We start from the raw sequence: 20,703 nt of genomic DNA on the forward strand, positions 1-20,703 counted from the left end.
TGTGAAATCAGCTCAGAGCCTGGCTGATATTCAGCAAATTGGAGAGCAGTTGTTCATCCCTGTTCAGTTAAATGATGGGAAGGACTCTGTTCTCGCTCGAGTGTGTGTGAACAACGGTAAGAGCTTCATCAGCGAAGCCATGTTTCGCCAACTCCCAAAAGATCCAGCCATTCCCCCCTTCAAACTGATAGACAAATGGGAAATGGACCTGGAAGCACCTAATTCCAAACATCTCCTGCCAAGCAGGTGTATGCTCAAAATCTCCATTGGCAACAAGAGCATAGTCCACAATTGTTGGGTCGTGCGAGACGTCCCTGCCGCCTTTTACTTAGGCAGTGACATTCTCAATCGCTTTGCCATTAGTTTGGACCTAATAAACTTCAAAGCTTGGTCCCGATTAGCGGATAATCCCATGGGCTTTGATGATCCAGAAAAAGCATTTAGGTCAGCTCAATTGCTACCTTATGCAGTTGAAATTCAGGTTAAAGAGGAAGTCACCATCCCAGAAAGGACCCGACAATTCTCCCTGGAAGTGAAAGTTAAAAGGGGACAAGAGTTGAAAAACCCTGATGCTTACATACATCTAAATGCTTCTCTCCAACAGCAAGGGTTGGGGGTAAACCCAACACCATTAGTCAACATAGAACATGACACCATTCCAATAGAGGTGGATAACAGCGACTTAAAGAGTATTACTCTAGCCGCAGGCACCATTATTGGAATGGCGGTTGATGACCGACATTTCTCCATTGATCTTAGAAATGAACTGTTAGGACCAATCCCCAAGGACTGTTTTGACAGTGACAGTGATGACAACGCAACACCAGACAGGATTTTTACCCGGCATGGGGGGAACTTCCTGGTGTACACTTCCTGCCCGTATGGTAAGGAAGATGTGACTTGTGAATTCAGGAGGGATGAGGTGATTTTCCAGGTCCATGAGGGCTGCCTTTCCCACCTGAAGCCTCCGGTCCAAATCAGCACTCTGACCAGGGACTTCTCCACCCAGCTGGAGGAGGCCGCGGAGATAGCCAAACCAGAAGTCTTTCCAGGCTTCAGGCAGATGGTGGAAGAGAGAGTCAACCTAGCTGACGCCTGTGTGACTCTGGAACAAAAGCAAAAGTTGAAACAAGTTTTCTTGGATTTCCAAGATCTCTTTGCGGTAGACTCATATGACTGTGGTCATACCGACATCCACACAACAACAATCCCCACGGACCCTGGCATGACTCCTGTGTTTGTGAAGCAATATCGCTTGCCTCTCGCATCAATGGAGTCCCTTACTGAAATAATTAAGAACCTTGAGTCCCGGGGAATAATCCGTCCCGTCCACAGCACCTTCAATAATCCGGTGCTGGGAATATTGAAGCCAAACGGCCAGTGGAGACTCTGTGCTGACCTCAGGGAGCTCAACAAACGGGTCCATACTTCCCGATGGCCTCTGCCCTACATTGACCAAGGGCTGGCCCAGATTCAGGGGTCACAGGTATTCACTGCAATAGACCTGACCAATGGATACTGGACTGTGCCTGTCAGTAGGGAGGACCAATACAAGCTGGCTTTTACCTTTGGGGGCCAGCAGTACACATGGACCCGGACTCCCTTCGGATACCTCAACTCCGGCAATGAATTCAACATTTTCCTACATAAGGCCATGCCCGACCTGGGTGCGAGGGGTAACCTGGCTTATGTAGATGATGTCCTCATCAAAAGTTCATCTGTGGAGGAACACATAGCGGAGATCCGTTATGTTCTGACACAGTTGAGGGCCGCCGGAGCAAAACTTTCCTTTCAGAAAGCACAGTGGTGTAGAACCCGTGTAAATTTCTTGGGGCATGAGATTACTCCTCAGGGCCTCTGTCCCCAGGAAAAGAAAGTGGAAGCACTTCAGAAACTGAAAGACCCCACAACTCTGCGGGAACTAAGGAGCCTCCTTGGACTGACTAATTACAGCAGAAAGTTCATTGAGGGCTACGCAGAGATCACCAGACCCCTGATTCATCTCCTAAAGGGGGGGGTCAAGTGGGAATGGGGTCCAGAACTGGCCGAGGCAGTAAAACAACTCAAAAGAAGCCTCTCACAAGCGCCTTGCCTAGCTTACCCTGTCAGAAACAAGGAGTTCTTCCTGGAGACAGGGTTCTCTAATACGTGCTTGACGGCAGTATTATACCAAAAGCATGACAAGGTCAATAAAGTAATCTCCTATGCGAGCAAAACTTTATCCTCTGTGGAGGAGAAATTCAACGATTGTGAGAAGGCACTCCTGGCAACGGTGTGGGCATTGAAGAATTACCGCCCGTTTATCCAGGGGGAACACATCATAGTGGAGACTCCACACCAGCCTCTGCAATATCTCCAAAGTGACAGAATCCGGGCCGGAAATGTGAGTAATTCCCGAATTACTTCCTGGATTCTGTCAATGCAAGGCTTTCCTGTGGAGGTCAGATATGGCCAAAACAAGAAGAGTCCCCTCGCGCAAGGTCTGGCTGACTTGCATGATTGTGCCAGAGAAAACTGTCTCGAGGACGAAAGTCTAAAAATAAAGGACAACATGGAGACATACCTTAATTCCCCCCACAAAGTCTTTGAAGAAGACAAGTGTGAGGGAATGCCCACTGTGTATGTGGATGGATGCTCTTACCATGTTGACAACGACGGGGAGAAAGAACTGGTGGCTGGCGTAGGGAATGCATGGGTGAATGAGTCCCCAGAACCCTCCGCTGGATACAAAATTGGTCCCCGAAGTAGTCAGGTGGCAGAATTGATGGCTGTGCATCAGGCCATCCTCACTGCTGTCCAGCATCAACTCCACGAACTGGTCATAATCACAGATTCGGATTATGTACGGAACGGGTTCGTGGAGCACCTGGTTAATTGGAAAACCAGAGGCATGTTATGTGCTAACAACAAACCCTTGAAACATGGGAAGTTGATCCAAAACATTGATGATCTGGTCACCTCGAATGAGATGACCATCTATTGGAAAAAGATCAAGGGTCATTCCAAAGTAGAGGGACCAGACAAAACTGGAAATGACTTAGCTGATCAGCTGGCCAAAACCGGAGCCATCCAAGGGGATCTAATTGAGATTTAGTCTCTGTTGGGGGAAATCCAGGTCACTGCCATCACTAGGTCCCAGACAAATGCTCACAACGACCTTTCAATTGCACAATGGAGTAAGGAGACCCCTGATGCTGATTTGATTACCGCTCAGAAGGGGGATCCAATTATTGGTAAATTTTACCAGCACCTTGAGGACCCTGAGAACTTTCCCCTGACGGATACCGATTACATTGGGAAAGAGGACCTAAGAGTGTTGATGAAATGTCCAAAAATGTTCCGGATCCAAGACGGTTTGCTGGTAAGGAAATCCAAAGCTGGCCATGATCAGTGGGTGGTTCCTACCTCATTCCGAAGCCTGATGTTAAGTCACGCCCATGATGCGGCCACCGCCGGTCATAGGGGGTTTCACACAACACTGGAAATCTTAAGAGAGGTTGCATACTGGCCACACATGGGCCAGGACCTCAACCAATATTTGAAGGGTTGTCTTGTGTGTGCACAATTTCAGCCGACATCCCTCACACACCGGGCACCTTTACAAAAGCGGGGGATGACACTGCCATGGTCAGATTTACAAATCGACTTTGTAGGCCCCGTGATTCGCTCTGCTAGGGGGAATAAGTACATGTTGACCGTCACATGCTTGTTTACCAAGTGGGTGGAATGTCTCCCAGCCCCAAATTGCAAGGCAGAAACTGCAGCTGCCTTGATGATCAACCACATCTTTTCCCGTTTTGGTCTACCTCAAAGGATTGAGTCAGACAGAGGTAGCCACTTCACCAGTGAAGTAATGACAAAGATGTGGGAGATATTGGGGGTCAAGAGAAAGCTGCATATTGCTTATAGACCAGCTTCTTCTGGGGCAGTAGAGAGATATAATCGGACAATTGTGAGCATATTAAAGAAGTTTGTGGCAGATTCTGGGCCAAGTTGGGATATCCGATTACCTCTGGTCCTAATGGCTATCAGATCTACCCCTTCATCTGCAACCAAAATGTCACCATTTGAGTTGATGACTGGGCGCAAGATGGTGCTTCCTCAGCATTTGCTCTACAGGACCCAAGAGCAGACACTGATAAATGCCTCCACTACTCATGAGTATGTAGAGAATTTAAGGAAACACCTCCAACATGCTTTTGCTTATGCTCAGCGGAATCTAGAAAGATCGGCTGATAGCATGAAGACCCATTATGACCTGAAAACTTCCAGGAAGGAATATCAGGTGGGAGACCGGGTCTATCTATACAACTTCCAAAGGAACCAGGCCACGCAGCGCAAATTTTTGCCTACATGGAAGGGACCCTTTGAAATCATAGACAAAATCTCCCCTGTGGCCTACAAGATCCGCATCCCCAAAGGCGGTTCGGCAGAGGGGGAAGACAAGTGGGTCCACATAAACCAGCTGAAATGTTGCCATCCCAGGCACGCTCTGCAACAACTGGAGGAATCCTCTGGAATCCTAGCGGGTACTGTCTCAGACTAATTCAGTTCCAACCATAAAACATACCACATCTAGTCTCTAAAATATTGTGATTTGCATGAAACTGTCTCTTAGTTATACTGTTTTTTTTTCAAAATAAGAATGTAATGTTTCGTTATGATGAAATGCATATGCTGCCCCACTATCTGAACAGTGGTGGAAAAATGTCTATGGATAGGTATTGCCGCTCTTCCTTTGTCGTCCTAGGAGAAAGAAAACCTGAAGATGGGCCAAGGAGGGCGATCCGGAGACCGGGAACGAAGATCCAATGGGCCCAGTGGACCGCCCAATATTCCCATCAGGACCGGCGAGGAGAACTGATCGATCAGTACCGGATGGAGAAGAAGATGCTGAACTATGCCATCTACAGAAGAGGAAGAAGATTATGCGGACAGACCGGTGCGTGGGTCAAAACCCTTGGGCACGCGACTCCCCATCGACTCAAATTCAAAGTGCAGTCGCGTGGGGGGGCTTGTTGGGTGTCCTGACCCACGTTTAAGCTATCATGCCACAACATTTGGTGCTGTGGGCTTAGAAAATTCAAGATGGCGGAAAACCCACATGTGCGCCGAAATCCAGGAAAGCTGCGCAGTTTGTGCGCACACCGAAATGGTTGCCTCACTTGCCACCCACCAGTGCGAGAATGAAAGGCCGGGTTGCCATGAGGGAAATGGGTTGCCAAAGGAAAAACAGTAGCGCCGGTTAGCTTCAAAGCGCTTTAAAACCACCATTGGACTAACCGCACAGTAGTCTGAAACCATTGGGAATGGAAATGCTGATTGCCAAATGCAACCTAGAATTGTGGGGAATTCATTCTTAAATCCCAAAAATGGGTGCAGTACCAGCACTCACCACTATCCAAAAGCCGGCAGTTTAAAACCACCCTGTGTTTCTCTGAAGGCAAGCCAAAGTGCCTATTTCAAACATTGCAATATGTGCAAAATATTCACTGAACACCAGCAGACATTTGGTAGAATGGAGTTTTGTGTGCCTACAAAATCTGGGAAATGAAGAGCCCAGAACAATGCTTATAACAAAACTGGCTGAGCTATGGAGTCAGCAGTTTAAGTTGCACTGGATTTAAAGACACTAAAATCGAAAATGTTTAGATTAAATGAGTGACCTATGTTTGGTGTCACATGCCTTTGTAACTGTTTAAATGTCATAGTTTTAAACTTAGAATCAGCCTTCTAGCTGCATATGTGAAAATGTTTAGTTTTATTTGAATGCAGAAACTGGGGAACAGAAATGACAGCTTAAAGAGATTCCAATTTGCCTGGCAACTACCCCCATCAGGAGTGAAACTTGAGTCACAGCTGTGTTCCCAGGCCTAGCTGCCCTTTTGCTGCTCACACTAAGGATATGCCATCTATCTGATAATTGAATTACCTGTGCTCTGCAGGAGAGTGAACAATGCAACTCCCTTCACCCAGGCAGAGGGTTTATTGAGAGGATCATAAATGGCTTCCTCTTGAACAATGAGCCTCTCCTGACTCAGGCAAAGGTTTTATTACAGCGGTCGTAAAATGTAGCTTCCTCTTGGCAGAAGCTGGGAGGAGCACTGCCTGTGAGAGCAAGCTGGCTTGGCAGAACTGGATAAACCAGTATTTCTACCTTGTGCTGAGAGGAAACCACACCCCTTTGGAGCCAGAACATAACTCTAAAAAGATGAATAACTCATAGAGCAGACATGTGAAAATTTTATAAATGATACCATAATTCTTGTGATTTTTCTGCCCACATTTTAAGAGGTTTTTCGACCCGGTGGAGTGTTCAGGGGGGTTTTAGCGGAAAAGTGGATATTACTCTAAATGTATGCATGTTAAAAATCTGAAACTTCATCAGTTAATGTCCATACTCCCTGCGCACATGTATGTAAAGTTGGGTCAATGTCAGAAATTGAAAAATCAGTTAAAAAGTCAATTATGTGCCATTTCTGAATGCAAGCTCTTAGAAACAGCAGATTTGGACAGAGACATGGCTAAATTCAGCCACACCATGTATATGTAATTTCAAGCAACGGTGTAACTGTGAAATATGTCTTTTATTATCAAATATAGAATGTGTGCAATCTGACAGAGGAGTGTCCTATCTGCAAGCCATAAAATGACATCCCTCTGACTCACAGTTCATTCCCCAATCAAATGATAAATGGAAGTTTGACCAATTAGAAGCTGAGAGAGAGGTAGGGTCAGGGATGCTAGAACACACCCACATTCTAAACACATAAAAGCAGACAGACAGGACAGATAGGGACCTTCAAATCCATCTGCCGCTGGAAGCTCTGCCGGAAAAATCCATACTTTACCTCCATCAAACCTCCAGAAAGCCAAACTAGAGACTTCAATCTATCCAGAACTAAGAGACCAGACCAGAGAGAAAGCAGTGCTGTACCCAGAGAGACCCAGACCAGCAGAGAGAGCTGACCCAGATCACTGTGAAGTGCAGAGGCCAGACCAGACCAGACCAGAGTCCAGTTTAAAACCCTGACCAGATCCGTGACGAGGCCCATTTAATTCAAGAATATAGTGTGAGTACATAGTAAAACTGTGTAGAACCCATCTCTTAGTTAAATAATATAATTCAATCCATTTTTAACCTAAGTAGAACTGCAGTTTAGCAATTGTGTTATCCTGCCATCATTTTTAAAGCTGAAAAAGTGTGCGTTTAAAATTTCAAATCTGTAAAACGACCTTCACAAAATCGCTCATAACTCTGTAACCGTTTGGGCTAGAGACTTGCAGTAACTTTCCTTAGAAAGCTTGGAATCGTGGCTTTCCTATGAACCTAGAACCGCATTCCTACCCCTTATAGTTTTACCGCAATCGCGGAACACGCATTCGCGAATTTTACCGCGATTTGCAAATTTCTTCACATGTAAAAACTGCTGCTGCTTGCCTTCCATTTGCCAGAAATTCGTTTAACCTGCTAACTATCCCTGCATCATTGCTAGTGTGAGCCTGGACTAATATTAACTAGATACCACTTACCCTGAACCTCTGAAAGGGAATTAAAAGCATTTCCAGCATATTTCTCATCCATTGCTAGCACATATCAAAGCATTTTGCCTGTGTTTTCAAAACTCCTATCTGTTTTCTGTAGTGTAAGCTTGCTGGGGTGAACTGATTTACATTGATTGCATTTCTGAGAACTGTGTGTTTTCCTTCCATTTCCTTGCCTTGCATCAAGGGGGGGAGGGGATTGCCAGAGAAAAGTGATTACATTGTTTGGTTGAAATCATATTGAGTATTTTCTGTACTGCATTCATTGAATATTGCATCCACCTGAGCTTACATAAAGCATCCTCTACCACATTATACTTTTGTTCCTATTTACCAGTGTGCTACCTTATCCATTTCATCTCAACTCCTTAGTAATTATAAAGAAGTGTGCTAGTGCCAGATTCTCTGTTGTTAATCTGTATCATATCAGATTAAGTGTGATATTCAATTATTAATTTATTATAAAGTGTCATATATATATCTATTGTTTAAATTATCAAATAAACCCTTTTAACTTGCAAAACAGAACTACTTCTTGGCTCAGTGGAGTCAGGGGGATTCCAAGAGAGGGGTGTTATATAGGGGTAGTCATCCAGAACGCATGAACTGGACATAAAGATATATCAATAAGGGTTTTCATTCAGTATTCTAGACTAGGCGTTAACTTAGCTGTAGTGCTGAATTGAATCCTCTTACAAGGCGAATCAAAAGTTACAAAATGTTTTCAGGATGGGATGAAAGGTTCAGATAGACAGATGGCAGCAGAGGAGATGGAGAGACAGGCTTATGTGTTTAGGCTCTTAGGCTCTTTCTATCAGCGGTTATGGAGGGTACAACATGGATGTCAAGAGGGAGGGTGTTTCACGTACAGCTGGTAAATGCAGTTTTTTGTGAGCATGTTAATGCAGAATCAAACCTGTAGGAAATGCTGGCTTGCTTGTCTGGTGTTTGTGCGGGTGATGGATTTAAGTTTGCTGTGAAGGTAAGGTGGAGTTTTGTGCAGGTGGCTTTAAAAACAAGATCAAGTTGAAGAACTCTGGGGCACTTAGATGTAAATGTACTTCGCTTGTCAAAGAATTCTGAATAAACATACAATAAAGAGCATCTGCTGCAGGTGATCGTGAAAAATTGATCCCTGTGCCCAACTAGACCCAGAAAGACACTAAATTGAAAATATACACAATCACAAAGTGCTGATGAAGTTTGTTTATAGAATATCCATTTAATCAACCAAAACAGCTGACATGTGTTTCGACCTACAGCAGACTAAAGTGACTTTAGTCTGCTGTACATGCCGAAAGTCTTTCCATATAGTATTAGTTACCGCAGTGGCAGGTTCATATGGGTGGTTTTCATAATTGATATTTCAAGAATTGGAAATCCTTGACTCATAACAGATTGTAATTGGAGGTTTTATTGATGGGCAGCAATTAGTATTTGCCCGGTTATCTGGTTAGCATGCCTGGAAGAAGACCATGAAGGTCAAAACACGTGTTTACTATTTTGATTGATTTAATTGATATTCTATTAATAAACATCATCAGCACTTTGTTATTGTGTATATTTTCGACTTTGAAAACACTGCAGAGTCATTTGAAGGCAATTCTTAGGAGTATGGGAGCCATTGGAGCTGCGCGAGAGCTGTGGTGATGCATGAATGTTTTGGTAGGTGGAGGATGATTGTGGCTGCTGCGTTCTGTATGGCATGCAGGGGGCAAGGGTGCTGCTTTGGAGTCCAGTAAGGAGAGAATTGCAGTAGTCCTGGGAGAGAACCAGTACTTGGCTGTTGTATGGAAGTCATCAGGGCGAAGGACACATCTGATCTTCCATTTGTGGTGTGGTTGTAGATTGCATGTTTTGTCAACTGAAGCTATGTGGTGTGTGAATGAAAGATGAGGTCAATGGTGAAGCCAAAGGATATGACAGGTGTGGAGAGCGATATGTGTAAGTTGACCATGGTGAGTTCTGTGATCCAGTGGGTGAGTTTGTGTTTGTATCTGGGGGAAGATGAGAAGGCTTTCCATTTTGAAAGACAGCTTTTGAGGATGTGGTCTTGTGAGGGGGATGAGATCTGGAAGTTTATTTCTGTTTTGTCTGCGTATTGGTGGAAATGGATGTTCTGTTTGTTAAGGGTCTGTCCAAAGTATTAAATATATCGTTTGAAGAGGACTGGAGACAGGGAGGAGCGTTGTCAGACCCTGTACTTAAGAGGGATAGGTCCCCATGGAAGCCTGCTACAACTCTTCCATTACTTGTTCTTACGGTCCAGCCAATGCTCCTTCTTGATGGCCCCAGTGGAAATAGAAATTGGACTTTGTCCCTTTACTATTTTGCATGCAAGCAATCATTTTTGTTAATTCATTTAAGGGAAAATGGGCACAGACAATACATGCAGAGCCAATTTTCCTTAAACAAAACATACAAAACACTAATTAGCACCCTGGAGGGAACACAGGGATGCTAATTGCTATAACTCCCATGTTATCACTGGGTCTACATAGGGCCTCTTTACGACATTGCAGGTAGCCATGCCGCTATTTGCGGCATGGCTTCCTCCATTCCGGGAACCGGGTCAGGTTCCCTGAATGGGGGAATGCCGAGCCATTCCAACCTTGGAGGGCCCAGTATGTCCCCATTCAGGGAACCCGGTCCCGGTACATCCCCATTCCCATTCGAGCCCCCATAGGGCTCAATGGGAATGTGGAGGATGCAAACAACGGGCCCATTAATAACGGGCCCGTTGTTTGCATCCTGGTCTGCTCGCGGGACCCGCTAAGGACGCCTGGTTTTACCAGGCGTCCTTACTGGATCCCGCGAGGAGACCTCGTAATGAGGCGGTAGGGGGTTAATGGGGCCGGCATCTCTACCAGCCCCGTTAACCCCCTACCACCAGGGTCGTAATGACCCTCATAGTCTCCTGCTGGCCAGGCTGTTGCCAGCTGTGTCAACCCCAAACAGAGGGGTATTGCTTTATCATTTCCCCTGGATGGCTGTCAACAGACCTAAGTTCATCCCATCAAAAACATAACTCATGATCAGTGGGCAAACACATTTTAAATCCAGGGCAATTACTGTCAGGATGTAATGGGAACGTGCCCACTTCTGTTGCCTACTGTGAGGCATCTATTAATCATAGTAGGCAGCAATTTCATGCTAGACCTACAGATCAAAGCCATCAAAAGGGAATGTTACCTATCTCCTCACCTGGTAGTGCACCATGCAATACCTGGCTTTCAGACACAGGATAACGGCAGTCATCTCCTTGTTACTATCAAGACTTGATTATATCATCAGCCTGCACATTGGATTACAGGACTATCTACTTAACAGTATGCAAAGATTTCGAAATGAAATGAAGCAGCAAGATGAGTGCTCAGACTGAAATAGACACAAGCACATCTCCCCAGCACTCTGTGCAAAATAATGGTTCTCAATCAAGAAGGGGATCCACTTCGAAACCCTATATATCGACCTGTGCTCCTAGTGTGGCAAATGCCCAGAATCCACCAGAAGGAAATGTTCTCATTGTATAGCCTTAAGAATATTAAGGTCTTGCAATATTGCACTTGTAACGATATTAATTTTAACTGGGAGTGACACAAATTCTTCACCTTCTTCTTCTTAGCACTGCAACTCTGGAATGCACTACCCTAATCTGTTTCGACAGAATAAGACTACCTTCAGAAAGTAGCTAAAAGCATGTCTTTTCAACCAATGAGTCCAAGAGTTCACTACCTGGTAGTGTCTGCCCATTAAACCCAGTATCCTCATCCTATGCCCTTATATCTCATTTGCAAGCCAACAGAAAATAAAAACCCCAAAGAACCCATAAGTATTGAACAACATGCAACCAAAAGGGAAACTAAAAACATTCTCCAGAAACTGACAATTAAGAGCCAATCTACTTTGCCTCTCAGTTCATGCTACCACAGACACTACCCCACATGCATGTGTAGTTCTTGCCCTCACAGAGCTCGTTCCTCCTTATAGCCACCCTCCCGCCTCGCCAACCCTTATTCCATATTCCCACCTTAGCAAACCAACCTCCCTCTAAATCTCACCTTTCAACCATACACAACAATAGAACACACAGCACTGAAAGCAATTAAAGAGCTTGACAACACCATTGGAAGACCACACAACTATGAACAACACTCCTCTCTCCGACTCCACCTCATTCATGCCACATTAATGGGCAACACCACCCCAAATCATTCTCTACACTTTGAGACTTAGGGATCTCTTTTCTGGATAACATACGCTCAAACGACTCTTCCAGCTACATAGAATGCACACCATATACAGAAACCAGATACTTCCAGCCTGCACCCATCAATACCTTGGATGTTGCATCTGCCTCTCCCGCTATGCCACTAATAACCCCGTCCTCCTCTTTTCTGTAAATCCATAAGCAGCGAGTTGAACGAAATGGCAGAAGGGAACTTTACAAGACATCATTATTATTATGATTATTTTTTTTAATATTACGTTATTATATTACAAAATCATGCAAACGTCGGCTCGCCTCTCTCCATCGTGCGTTGTCTAAGTCAGATTGTTCCTTTCTAATGGTGTTTTTATTTTTTTAAATACATTTTATGTTTCTTTTAATTAAATAATATCTTTTACTTTAAGCTAAGATATTTTCAATTAAAGTTGTTTCTACCTCTTTACGGTTGTCATTTCTAATTCTTTACTGTGCACGCTTCAGGTTGACATCCATTATGACATGCAGTGAGGCAAATAGTTTACTGACATTGGGAAATTGGTTTACAAAAAGAAGGAACCCACATAGAGGTCACAGTAGAAACCTTCATTGTAGATGTGACTGCAGAATATAAAGGGCAGTGGAGGGAGTAGAGGTCAGCCAGGAGGTGCCACATGAAATGGCCGAGCACAAAGAAGCACACCGGTCAATGCAGCATTTAAACTCCCATTATTTTCTAAGATTCTATTTTACTTGCATCCTGCATTTTAAATGAAGTGACTATGAAATTGACATTTTTGATTAATATGTATTGCATTCAATAGGGTGCCAATATTTAAGAACTATGTATAGGTATGTGGAGTTTGTAGTCCTCTTTACTTGTGTTCCAGTCATTTTGACATTGAAGCATTGGGCACAGCGTGAGGCATAACCTCACATGAGGTATGCAGGCTTTAAACAAGTTCATTAAGTTATAAAAAAAAAATCAAAGCCATGGTTTACATACAAATCTGGTGCTCAATGTTTTGTGGTAAGGCTGTTTTTTGTCTAATTGTTATTTTATTTTATAAAACCCATTGGGCCCATTGCAACAAAAAACAAAAAAAAAATAGCCAGGTATTGTCCAACACGAGTAGGTTCCCCCATGGTACCATGGGTCTACATATTTAAAAACAGATTGACCTGGTTCATTATTAACAGCACATTTTGTGCACCGTTGCTAGCCACCAATCACCGGGAAAATCCTCATGCCGGTCCAGGTGCAATATGAAAAACGTGCCATTATCGCAACAGTTTAAAATGTACGCAATACAAGTCCTGGGCGCGTTTCTTCGTTAGGAGAGATTGAAATCACGTGTCTGCTATTATTCTCATTCACACTTAAATGTAGAACATTTCATAGATGGTTTGAAGACATATAAATCCCCTCAGGAATTACATTAATTGGTGCACAATGCAAATTCAATATTCCCGCAATGCAAAGACTTCCAATGTGCATACGCTGGCACCTGCGAAGTTGTGCATCAGTTTTCAACCAACGTCTTTGATGAAATGCGGACGGTTGCTGGCCCTGACACCAGGCCCACGGCCAGATCCACGTCCCCCATAATACGTTTAGGGTAGGCAGAATATCAAGATCAAATATTCAGCCATTTAGTTTTTATATTAATCTCTGTGATGTTTGTTCGTCAGAGCGCGGATATAGGCCTAATTTCCTTCTCCACAACAATATATCTCAGGGGTATGAGAATTCTATTGGTCCGAACACCAAAGAACATATTCAACTATATGGGCCTCCATGCAAAGGCATAGTGCAGTTGTTAAACCCTAATGGTTGCTACGGTCTATTAGTGCCCAGCGGGGAACAGGGACTACATGTTTTCCTTCTCTTCGATCCATTCCGACTATTTAAAAAAAAAATTCTTTTGGGTCGGAAACGGTTTTCACACTGTTTCCCAACTCGAGAAAAAATATTATTAGTACCCCGGTACAATGTGCTGGGGTACTAACAGCAATAGAACTCTCAGAGGGGGGGCATTACCCAATCGGTAATTCCCCCCCTCCATGGCTTCTATTGCTTTAGAGAATAAATGTTTTCTTTTACATTGGTTTCTTTGACTGTAATGGGAATATTTAAGCTTCATAGATGTAGCCCGAGGGCCATACCAAAAGTTATGAAAACTGAAGACCAAATTAAGGCACAAGCATATTGAGGGCATTTGACAAGGTTTACAGGCCAATAACTCCAGGTAATGCCAGTGGTGTGGTCTATAAAGCTATTATAATCCTTAGGTTGGAGGGGGATAAAGAGGGAGGAGCCAGCTGAGACACATCTGCTAGGTGCGGCCCGACAAGTTGAGTGAGTAGTGGTTGGGTGATGGTGAAGGAGACGCGGGCTGAAATGCTTTTGGTAAGTGGACAGAGCCATTTGCGGCCCCCTTTATAAGGTAAGGAGGAGTGGATGGAGGGCAAGGGATTCACAGTGACAGATGCAGCCCAGGCAGACCTAATGGTGGGGAAGCACCCGGCACTCCTCTGATGAGACTGTGATGAGAGGAGGACCATGCTGAGAGCCATGCTGGCGAAACAGTTGTCAGCATGGCATTCCCTCTAATCCTGGGAGTGCTGTGCTGAGAGCCCTGCTGACAGCGGTGACTGGGGTGGTCACACGGCTCCCCCTCTAATTAGTCAATGTTATTATATTTGTATTATTCTTATATTATGTTCTTATATTAATTAGGCCCTTTATTATATTTGCAAGCCATAACGACTTGTATGGTCTAGCGCAGAGTTAAGGGCGACACTGCACAGCCTTCTTAGCCGACAAGGGCTGAAAGCACAGTAAAGTATCTCCAGAAAGGGTTTGGCCACTTTGTTCCATAGTGGGTAGCATCGCAAATATGCTTCTAGATGCTGTGATAAATGGGGACTAGCCTCTCCCAGTGTGTAACACCTCAGCTGGTGCCATCATGGTGCAGCAGGGGAAAGTTGACTAACATTCTTGACCTCAAGCGAAGAAAATTGTAAAGCCCTTTTTTACATCCCCTCCACTCTCGTACAAGATACACAATGATGTAAAAGTTTACCACTAAACTAAAACATCAAAAAAAAAAAAAAAAAAAAAAAAGTTGATTTAACAGAACTGGATTCTTCTTCAGAACATTGGAAATCTATCTTCAATGCAAACACAAAAAGTAAGGATGCTTTCATTTGTGGGTCTGCGCGGTGGGTGCTCTGCTGCTGCCCACTCTGAGGTCTGTTTTTACTTTTTTCCAAATTGTCGCCCACAGTCCCATACATCACCCCATTGCAATCCTTCAGGATACAAGTGTGCTGTACCTGCGAGTCAACTAAAATAAAAACATTAAAAAAAAATATGTGGTTCTATCTCTAAAAGCTGGCCTGCAAAAGGTCGCTTTTCTCCTCCCACATCCTTCCAATCATTTTTCGGGGTGTTCCCCCCACACCCTCTCAACCCCTTGCTCAGCCATGAAACCACCCTTCCAGTGACCCTCTCCCTATGCATTTCCATGCCCCTCCTAAGATGCAAGGCACAGCTCCATTGCAGATTGCTGTCTCCGGCCTGCTCGACCCAAGTGCAATGTAGTGTGCATTGGCCCAAGTGTGACGCTCCTTTCAGAATCTCTCTTTAGCCCATCAGTCTGGAGACAAGAAACAAAACATTTTATATTAATACTCCCAAAGGCATCAGAGAACTTAAAAGAAAATATTTCGATTTTTTCAATTTGCCCCTATTCAAGTACCAAATTATGCCAGGTTGGAACAGGGAAAATATATGACAAAAATAGTAGCAGCTAATTTGCTTATGTTTGTGACCCATGCCCTACTCATGTTATTCATAACTATACCCACCCATTGTTGCTTTTGTAATTAATGTTGTTAACTGTTCTCTTTCTGACGGTTTTATTCCAACATCCTTACAATTCTCTTGGATTACCCATTTAAAAAAATAATAATAATTTGTTGAATTCTGACCTACCAAACGATTAGCGGCCTATTGACCAATTCTTATGAAAGTTCTTGATATGTTTGTGGTCATTCAATTGTAACAATTGGAAGAAAATTACTTGGTGAACATCAAACTGGTTTTCAAACACAGAGCGGTACTGAGACTGCTGTACTTGACGTTGAGGATGGCCTACTATGGACTCTGGATCATAATGAATCATCGCTTTGGATAGTGCTTTATTTGCCAGCACCGCTCAACACCGTGGACCATCAAGTACTTCTTTCAAGATTGATGTCTGTGGTTTGGGTCTCGGACTCTGCCTTGTGTTGGTTCACTTCACTTCTTTCTAATTACTGCTATTGTATTAGCCTGGATGGTCTCTCTACTGACATTTTTAAAATAATTATGGGATGCCACAGGGCTCAGCTAATTTCCTACTTTTCTTGAACCCGTATGTTAAACCTGTTCATGATCTACTTGCCATTATGGGTGTTTCCCATCATTGTTATGCTGATAACAATCACATATTTTTTAACATACTCCATTCTGCCCTATAACAACAATTCATATTATTGTTTTATTGAGTGCTGACCTAGCTCTGAGAAGCAACAGAGCACTTTAAAGAGGTATATAAGAAGACAGATACACAGCAGAGCGCTTTGCAGAGGTGTAGAACAGTAAAGATGCATAACGGAGTGCCTTTTCAGAAGTAGCAACAGAACAGATACGCAACATGGAGTAGGATACAGAGGGGCAAAGAGGAAGGGTACAGCTGTACAAGGTGGTGGGGAGTAGAGGGGCGTACAGCATCTACTGAGCCATGTGGAATGGTGGACGACATGATGGCCTAGGTGTTGAGGAGGAGAGACACCTTGAAGGGGAGGCCCTTAAGTTCTTTTCTGAATTGTAGGAGCAGGGGAGTGGGCCTGATGATGACAGGGAGGAGGTTCCATACTCTTGGGTGTGGGCAGAGAAGGCTGGTTTTCTTGTCCTTTCCTTTTTGCAGTTGCAGATTTCAAGTCTGCACATGTCCTCACTCTCTGTCTAGGACCTTTTCCCAAATCAAGTAATTGACACAAATACATTGGCTAAAACAGAATTAGTAATGAGCCAGACTCCCACACATTCTCATGTGTGCCTCCTATATGTACTCCATGCAGATTCTATCACTCCCATCATTGAATCTGAGGTAAAAACACTGGGTTTTCATTTTGATGCTAATTTGGATTTCCCTTCACAGATCAACATGACTGTCAGCAGTACTCAATATTATATTTGTTTAATTGAGCAGCTGCAACCTTATTTGAATTCTGATCATCTGGCCATTACAGCAGGGCAATTATTGCCTCTAAGCTGGATGATGATGGTTTACCAAAATGTTAATCTCAAATGTGCACTTGTAACAGAACAACACTGCTGGAATAATTTAAATATCCCCTACTACTCTCAGGCTACTGGTGTACTTCTACATCAACTTTACTGGCTGCTTTTTTCTTTGGTGCAAACATGCATGTATGGCAGCACTCAATTCTACTTTTCTTCCATCTTGGAGGAAAACAAATCAGCACTCACCACACAGAAAGCAAGTGGGTATGAAGTAATTTTGACAAATCTGGCCATCACCATAGTGAGCTGCGACACAGTTAACCCAGAAACATACATTGCCATACCAGTTGAGCCGCAAGACCAAGTCCATGACTGCACAGAATAGGAATGCAAGCCAGACGAATACAGCAGGGTGAGTGAAGACCCCCTTGACATAGGAGAAATGATCTACGTAGATGTGTTGTGAAGTTTAGATCAAGAGAGCGGTGAGGGACATACAGGATCAGCAGTAGTAAAATATGTGAAGGACCATGAGTAAGAATAATTCAAAATAGTGATGCAACAGATGATTACACTCACACTATTCAGCACAAGCATCAGAATTTGTAGCACTCAAAGAAGCCCTAGAAATGTCTTCATATGAAGATGTCACCATTTATACTGATTCTGCCTATCTGACATCTACAGTACATTCAGGATTATCGAGGTGGAAGAGAAGTGGTTACAGAAGAGCAGATGGATCATCAGTCCAACATGCAATCTTGTTAGTTAGACTAATTGAAGCATAGAGATTCCCCTTACATGTAGCCATAGTGAAGTCTGCATCCCACTCCAAAGGGAAAGACTTGATATTGCATGGAAACGCAACTGCAGATGCATCTGCAACACAGGCAGTTTATATGCCCTTTCAGAGGAAAGCCAAATGCCTGTTATAGCAGTTCAGCAAGGAAAATTACCAGAATATAATAGTGCATTATCCAAAGAGCATATGATTGAGATTCAACAAAGAGCCCTAGTAGAATAAAAAGCAATATGGGTAAAAAGAGGTTTTACCCTGTCACCCACAGATGTCATATTGGGACAAACCAGCACAGGTAAACTAGTAATGGCTATAGAGCTATCAAATACTTCCCTAGAACAGCTCCATTTTCCTACACATGCACCTAATCAGTACATTGCTGCTGACATTAGTGAGGCCTGGTTCATGCCTAATTGTCCGAACAAGTTTACAAGTTTGTTTCAAATTGCACCATATGCCACAGATTTCATCCTGGACATAAACTCAAGACATTGAAGGCAACATTGCCCTGCCCCACAGAGCCATTCAAGGGGCTTCATATTGATTATATTGATGTGGTGATCTGATGCAGCACATACAGGTATGTACTAGTGGCAGTGTGCCCATATTCCCAATGGATAGAGGCAGGACTTTGTGTCAATGCAGATTCCAAATCTGCATCTAGGTTTCTTGTGAGGGAGGTGTTCCCTAGATGGGGCTTTTGTGAAATTTTGAAGTCCAAAAATGGGCTCTACTTTGTAAATGTGTTTCTCAGGGAGGTCCCCTGATTGTTAAGAATAAATCAAAAGATATGTACCACCTACCACCCACAAGCAAATGGATTGGTGGAAAGATTAAACTGTCTGCTAAAAATAAATGTGAACAGTCTCTTTGATACTCTTTAAAAGGGCTGGCTCTACTGCTTCACCCTTGGCCCTATTGAGTCTGTTTGTTTGTTTGTTTGTTTATTTGGTATAGTGCAAAACCAAACCCAAAGGGTAGCTGGGCGCAGACAATACAAGGATACTTGAGAACTTGGTTGCAGGAAAATACAGTTATACAGTTCAAATTAGAAACAAGGTGCATGTACAAGCAAGTGTGAAAATACAGTTAAAGCTAGTTGACCAGAAACCAATTAGTCTAGTTACAATCATCAATGGTCTCTAGAGCAGGTGGCAGTGGGGAGGTCGAGCTAAGTGTCATTGGAACATATCCAGGTGAGGACTTTCCGCCTGAAGCTAGGGTAGGGTTGGTCCATTCTGAGATCAAGAGGGAGTCTGTTCCAAGTTTGAGCCTCTATGACCAGAAAACTGGAGCCGCCAGCTGTGCTCTTTTTGTATCTGGGCACCACTAAAGTATAGGCATTGGTCATTCTAGTGGGACGGTTTGAGGTTCTCTTGACTCTGTTTACTAGGTAGGGGGGAGCTATGTTGTTAAGACATTTAGAGGTGAGGGAGAGGGCTTTGAGGGCAATCCTGTCTTTGATTTTTAGCCAATGGATATTTTTTCTGGAGTTGGAGATATGAGCTCTATTAGGAATATTTAAAGCTACGCTGATAGCGTTATTTTGGAGAGTTTGGAGTTTACCAAGGATATACTTGTTAGATCCTGCATATAGGGCATTACAGTAATCCAGCTTGGATATGATGAGTGCATTAGCTAGTGTAATGCAGCTAGTTTCAGTTAGAAATGGTCTACATGCTCGGATCAATTTACAAGTATATGCAGTGGAAGATGCTAGTGAGTTACTTTGTTTCTTGAAGGTGAGCGCTGAGTCGAGATAGACCCCGAGGGTTTTGACTGCAGGTATCACTTTGATGACATTATTGTCGATGTTGAATGAGGCATAGTTCGGTTCAAGTTTTTTGATGGCCAACTCTGAGCCGAGGATCAGTAACTCAGTTTTGTCGTCATTCAGGCAGAAGCTGTGAGATGCCATCCATGCCTGAATGAGGAGATATATCTTATTTACTATGGCCGTGTCATCCAAGAAGTTGCCGAAAGGGGGATAAGGATCTGAGTGTCATCTGCGTAATTAGTGTAGATGACACCCAGTCTGTCCAACTTGTCAAACAAAGGTTTAGTAAAGATGTTATACATCGTCGGAGATACACATGATCCTTGAGGGACACCGCATGAAACTTCTGTGGGATCAGCAGCTGCTAGAGAGGAGAAGACTCTCATTGTCCGGTTTGCAAGGAAGGATTGTACCCAAGTTATGGCATCACTTGAAAAATGAGCGGCGGAACTGACGTGATTGCATAACACTGCGTGATCTACCAAGTCGAAGGCCGCAGATAAGTCAAGGAGGAGTAGCATAGCTGATTTGCCATTGTCCTTCAACTCGTCAATTTGGGTCTTAAGGTCAATCAGGGCTGTTTCAGTACCATGAAGGGGACGGAAGCCAGATTGATGTGAGCCTAGTAAATTGTTAGTTTCTAAGTAGTCCTGAATTTGCAGGTAAGCTACTCTGTCAATGATTTTAAGCAGAAATGGGACGGTGGTGATGGGTCTGTAATTTGTTGGTATTGCGGGGTCAAGTGTTTGTGTTTTTAGGAAGGGAAGCGCCCAAGTTTGTTTTAGGTTATTAGGCACTAGGTTACACTTAAAGGATACATTGATGAGTTTAGAGATGAAGGGGGCTAGGTCTCTAGCTGCATCTTTTATAATTTGGGCAGGGCAATTATCTCCTTTGCAGTTGGATGGCTTTAGGGTTAGTATGGTCTGTCTCTAATATAGTTATTTGTCAGAAGCTAAATGGGTGGGGGGTGTTGGGCTGGTTTAGAGGAAACTGTGACTGAGGTGTAGACTCCGTTGGCAGGAGCAGGGAAGCTTTTTTATTGGCAATTTTGGTTTGGAGCAAGCTGATTTTACCCG

Source organism: Ambystoma mexicanum, chromosome 4q (assembly GCF_040938575.1).
Source record: "Ambystoma mexicanum isolate Mex_15411 chromosome 4q, UKY_AmexF1_1, whole genome shotgun sequence".
NCBI lineage: Eukaryota > Metazoa > Chordata > Amphibia > Caudata > Ambystomatidae > Ambystoma > Ambystoma mexicanum.